The sequence below is a fragment of the Falco rusticolus genome, chromosome 12, assembly GCF_015220075.1.
Source record: "Falco rusticolus isolate bFalRus1 chromosome 12, bFalRus1.pri, whole genome shotgun sequence".
Lineage (NCBI taxonomy): Eukaryota > Metazoa > Chordata > Aves > Falconiformes > Falconidae > Falco > Falco rusticolus.
In genome coordinates, this window is record NC_051198.1 from 9,353,798 (window position 1) to 9,359,915 (window position 6,118).

General features: G+C 47.2%; 1 long non-coding RNA gene across 1 annotated transcript; it reads left to right on the forward strand.

Moving 5' to 3' along the window:
- The first annotated feature begins 501 nt into the window (after window positions 1–501).
- Window positions 502–5,810, forward strand: LOC119155928. The gene is made up of 2 exons (XR_005106921.1): window positions 502–693; window positions 2,836–5,810. It is a non-coding gene; the product is annotated as an uncharacterized LOC119155928 (long non-coding RNA).
- The last annotated feature ends 308 nt before the right edge of the window (window positions 5,811–6,118 follow it).

The following is a 6,118-nucleotide window of genomic DNA, read 5'->3' on the forward strand; positions in this document are numbered from 1 at the left end:
GGAGGGGGGCGCGCGGAGGCGGCGGGCGGGGCGGCGCGGGCCGGCGGCGCGGTGCCGGGCTCGGCCGCAGGCGGTCGCCCCGCGGGGGGGGGCTCGGAGGGGGGGCGCGGGGACAAAGCCCGAGGCCGCCGCCGCCGCCAACTCCGCGCTGGCAGGTGGGGGGGCGCGAAGAGAAGGAGGCCGCGGCAGCAACTGGGTTTGGCCCGGCTCGGCTCCCGTGGACTAGGGGCCGCACGGGCGCCGCTCCCCCATTGGGCACGAAAGCAAAAGCCTCGCCGCTATTGGCCGCCCGCCCGCGCTGCTCCCGCCCACGACTTTGACAGGCCCGGAACGGAGCGGCGCCGCCTCGGGGGGGTGGGGGGCAGGAGGCGGGGCTCGGCGGGGAGAGCTGCCCGCGGGTTGGCCGGCCGCGTTGCCGTGGCGATCGCTTCTGGCCCCGCTGATTGGCGGGGCTGTGTCTCCGTGGTGGAAGGGAAGATTACGAGCTCAGGTCAGATGAGGGGAGGCACGGCCGGCGGCGCTCCGCCCCGTGCGGTGCGGGCGGGGGCGGGGGCGCGGGCGGCACCGGGGCCCCCCACAGGGCCCTGTCCCTCCGCCGCGGCGGGCCGGGGGGCTGCCGGGGTGCGGCCGGCTGCCGGACACCCCCCTCCGGCGCGGCGCGGCGGGCCCCTGCCTGGCAGGCCGGGGCGGGAGGTGAGGGGGGTGGTGATCCCGCGCGCGAAGAGGTGCGCTGCGGTGCCGGGGGTCGCCCCTTTGCCGTGAGGAGAGCGCGGTGCAGGCCGCGGGGCCGCGTCCCCCGGTCCCCGGCACGGGCTGGGCGAGCGGGTCGTACTCTGAGGGGCGTCGTTCCCCCTTTCGGGCCGGGGGGCTGGACCCCGGCTGCCGTCGGTGCCGCGGCGCGCAGCGGGCGCGGGCGGCCGCCTCGGTGTAGAAGGCCCCGGTTCTCCTCAGCTCCGTCCTTCCTCGCCCCTCGAATGTTTCTGTGAGCTTGGTGAATGGACGGCTGCCATGGAGACGAGAAGCATAGCCCGAAATAGCTCCTACGGCAGAAGGGGAAAGGGGAGCGTGGCCGGTACCAAAGGGGGGGAGGAAAAAAGCAATTTTAGCCGCTGACGTACGAGACCACCGGGAGAGAGGGGAGACCACCGGGAGAGAGGGGTGCCAGGCGGGAGGCGTGGGGGCTGCAGCCATTGACGTGCTAAGGCAGACTGGTGCCCTGTGAGGCGGGAAGTGTGTGGGCCAGGGTAGGAAACACATCCCTCTTCTCCCCTTTAGGGCATTTTATTCTTTGAAAAGTCCCCCAGCCAGTTACAAATGAATGCAAAATACAGAGCTTTTGGGGGTTTTGTGGGGTTTTTTTTGTTTTGGTTTGGTGTTTTTTTTATTAAACAGTAAACCAAAGGAAATGGGGGACAAAGGCATTGCACACAGTATGTCTTGGAAAATCAAAAAGTCGTGCTGCAGGTAAATGGCCGATGTCATTTTTATCCGTGGGGGATCCTTCTCTGCACCTGTGACGCATCTCCCAGTGCAGTTGAGGGGCAATGAAGACTGGAGTCTCCAATTAATAATATTTGTAATAGTTTGTCAGGGGGAAGTGGGACCTGACTATCCCAGGAAATGTCTGGCATTTTATGTAGCCTTCGCTGGTCTAGCTGTCCTTACAGTATTCCATAGTTATTTTGCAAATAGTGCGTTGAAAAAGGTTCACATGGGTTATGACTGCTGCCTGGACTGGAAGAACTATCCTGCCTGACTGCTTTAACATTAAACGTATTGGTGGTTTTGATAAGCATTTATAACTAACTCTTAAATCTTTTACATATACTTCAGTACTGGGAATAGTTCCTGAACTGACTACTAATCCCTCAATAAAGTTATTTAAAAGCAGCAGAAGATAAATTTCATAGAGAAAAATAAATGTTGCAATTACGTACTTACAAAAAAAGGTCATGCCAGCAGATAGTTTCTGATGCACCGTTGTCCCACAATCCACCAAGAACAGTTAGTGGAGACTGCTAGAAGGAACATCTTGGGGGAACTGGAGGTTAAAAAAATTTTTAATTATCTGGTATTCCTTTCTACCATTTAGAGGAAGAGCTTTCATCTCATGTAAGCTCTTCCCCTCTGATGAAAACAAGATATAAGAACTTCCAAGTGGTTATCTAGACAGTGTAATGAGCAAAACCATAAGTATTTCTTCTGGATTTGCTACCTTTCTTTATGTAGTGGTGTTTTTCTCTTCAGCTTGCCTTTTAAATTTTCTTTAATATATTTCTTTTCTTGTTGTTGCATACCTCTTGGGCTGGATCCCTTTTCTCCTTGTGCTTCCTTTTTATGTTTCCTTCTCCCTTGCTTTCATCATTAACCGTTCTTTACTTGTGTGTAGTTTTTTCTCACCTAGATCAGGTGTAGATTAGGATGAAGTTTTTACTTTATGTATTGTGAATGTAGGATCCATATAGATGCAGAAGAACAACTGCAGCTAAGTGTCACAGAAAGCACAAGCTTCTTTGCTAATCCTTAGATTGTGGCATATGCCTGTATTCCAGTGAATCTCTGTCCTCTGTTAGCAGCCAGCACTGTCGTTCCAGAGCCCAGTGAAGCTGGAGGACTTCCTTCTCAGTTTCGTACTGTTCTTGCCCAAGTTTGTCATCCATAGTATACTACAGGAGGAATTTCAGTTGTTTTCACTGGCAAGGGTGACAGTAGGGTTTTTCCTTTATTGCCTGTCACAGGCGGACATAATACCACTGAGCAGCGTTTAGCGATTTGTGGGTTCTTCTATTTTAAGCTTCTATCACCTCCTGATCACAGTTTGTTTCTTTGTTTAAGGGCTGGTGATGTACTTCCTCAGTACCGTATAATGTGAACGTGAGAGGCAGAAACAGAAAAGCAAGCAGCTCTTCAGTTAAGTAGAAGATGGCAGTGCTGGGCTTCCTGGCACTCAGGACGTGGAGGTATGGAAAGGTTCTAGCCACAGGCGGAGGATCTGGGCTGAGCTTTCAGCTGAACACTGTGAAGCATGGGTTAGGTTGGGAGATCCTCCTGCTTTGTAATTTTTTCAAGGACTGTTTGTATGGGAAAAGTAACAGGAGCGCTTACCTGTTCAGAGCTGTTACTTAAGTCATTTTTTCTTTGATGTGCAGGGGAGATTGACACAATGCATGGACACATGTATGTCTGTTGGCTGGTTGTTCCTTACCTGAAAGAAAAGCATGAAGGCAGATGGTGGCAAGAGTGACTCGCCAGTTAGTGTGCCCTTAGCATGCAGGCGTTTCCTTGGGTAACATCCTGTGCCCAACTTGGGTGGCACATGTCTTCAGCTGGCTCAGCTTTCAAGGTCTCTTGCTTTCTTGGTTTTCGCTCCTGTCATCTTGCATATGGTTTATTTTGGCTTCTTTCCTATCATCTTATCACACCATCTTCCTGTATCCTCCCTTCTCAGGAAGCTGTTCACTGTTACTCTAGGTTTTTCTCTACTGTCATTCTGCATCTGAGGAACCTGCTGATCCTAGCAGGCCTTCCTTCTACTGTACTTAACTCTCTGTCTCTCTCCCCCCCCCCCCCCTTACAAGGGAAATATTTCCACTTCCTGTATAATGGAATAACATTATCAGTGGGTAATTATCCATCTTGTAAATATCACAGTGTTCACCAGAGAAAAAAGGCCATACGCTTTCTAGGAGATACTTCTCAACCATCCAGCAGCATTTATTAATTTATACTCCTCTCAGTAAACTGCCCCATAATTATTCACAGAGCATTTACATCTTAAGTCTTCGCTTAAAACTGTATTTGAAAAGGGAACATTAGCAGAAACGGTGCTGATAACTTTTTTCATCATGCTAAAATGCCTATTTCTGGAACAGCTGGCATTCTGTACTTTTGTGTTCTAGGCTATGTAGTCACCCTTAAAATGAATTCTGACGATGAAATAAAATAGGGAACACAAGCTAGGGCTTGGCTAAGAATAGTTTGTTATGTAATTAGTACAATGATAAGAATAAATCAAAACCTGTATTCTATCAAGCGTGGTAGGCATAGAGATTCTTCTCATGTTTTCAACCTGCTGGTTTCAACTGCTTATATCTTTCAGAATTCAGATTTTGCATTTGTTTGAAAGCATCTGTTTTATTTCTAGAAAGTCTGATGGTGAGAGAGGAGTTCTTTTGATCAGACTGCATTTACAATAGTGACAGCACTTCAGAAAATAAAATGGATAGCTCAAAGACCTGTACTGATCCTGGAGAAAGTCTGTGATAAACTGGAGATGAAAAAAAAAAAAAAAAAGATTCGGCAAGGCAAGTCAAACTGTATTTTTAGGTGGTAACCCGCTTCAGAATATGAGGATATAGAACCCTTTGATCAGAAGTGCTTTTAGTGGGAAATCTTTTCTTCTGCCACTGTTCCCTTAAAGGTAAAAGATAACATTCTCAGTAGAAGCATTTAAAAAGGCAGGCTTCAAAATACTGCATATGAGTCATATATAATTCTTCCACAGTTACTGAATAGTAACTTCTGGATATTGGATCAAAAATAGTCATCTTGGAAGATGTGCTGTGGTGTTAGCCAGGTATTCCGTTTTATTTTCTGCTTACTGCCCTTTGGAGCATATACTGACTCAGTTACCTAGGGTAGTGTGGAGAAAACTGAAAAACAATTGTTCATGAATTAAGAGAGAAAGCCTTCAGCTATTTGGCAGTGGCCTGTCATACATCTAAAGTTGCCGTTTTCACTTATTTCTTCAAGCTTTTATTTGACATCTATTAGTAATTTTTAGCCCCTTACATCTATTCTCCATTTTATTGACAAGTTCCTCATTTTTATGAATGTAAAATCACTTGTTTTTTGATTTGTACTTCAAAATGAAATACATTTATCCTGAAGCCCTCAGCAATGGTGTTTCCTGTGGAAAAATAGTACTTCTTTCTTTCTGGATTAAACCACGATAGCAAGCATCTGTCGAGTCTCATCACTGAATCTCCATTGTTTTGTCACGGGGAGAGTTTAAAACAAGTAAATGCTTTGCAAATTTGGACTTTATCATGCCTTCCCTAACTTGGAGAATTGGGATTATTCAGATATGATCTGATTATTCAGATAGTAACTTGCTCTCTTCTTCACATTACAGATCCCAATTGGTGAAGCCAGCTTAAAAAGTAAAAGGATATGGTTGCACTTTTCTTGTTGACTTGTCATAGGTTTGCAAGAATCACTAAAATTTGTTTCTTAGAACTGGTGATTTCACTGCTGCTAGCAACATTTCAACTTACTTTTTTGGAGGAAGCTGCCCGGAAAAGCTGCTGTAGTAAATCTTCTAACATCATCACCTTGTGAACCTGGCTTTTTCCTTCTCTGGAACTAGCTTAGGTGGGAAGACAACAGCAGCTGACACCTTGTACCAAACGGTGCCACCAGCAGCTCAGTAGGTGGCACGCTGCTGGCAGGGACAGCTCACCTTGAGGCAGGTACAGATGCTTTATGATTCTAGGTTGATGCAAGAGCTGTGTGGAAAGCCAGTGTGTTTACAAGTTTTGTGCAGCTGCTTGATGGGTGTTACTGTAAGGTGAGAAATCTGTATTCTGAAATGCAGGTATAACAATACATTATAAGAAAATTGCTCTGTCCAGGGAAGATTAATAGTTGAACTGCTTCTTTTTATGTGGTCTTGCACAAATTGTCAACACTGACATTGGGGAGCAGCATAGATTTCTGCCACCCCCCCCCCTTAACAATCTTGCAATGTTGTCACCTATGGATGAAACCTTGGAATGCCACTTTAGCAATAAAAATAGCAGTACCAAGTCTTTATGGTGTCTCGTCTTCACTTAAATGTTATTACTCATTCCAGAAAGTCAAAACACTGTTGTTAAAATCCTTTCAGTCTCTTTAAAGTGTCAGTGTTTGATGGAGATGGTATTCACGACAATGCAATAGAATTAGTCATCTCATTCCACAATTTTATAAAGTCATAGACTCATTTAGGTGGGAAGAGACCCTTAAAATCATGGAGTCCAACCAGAAAACTGATGCTGCCAAGTCCACCACTAAACCATGTCCCTTAGTGCTACATCTCCTTGTTTATTAAATACCTCCAGCGATGGTGACTCAGCCA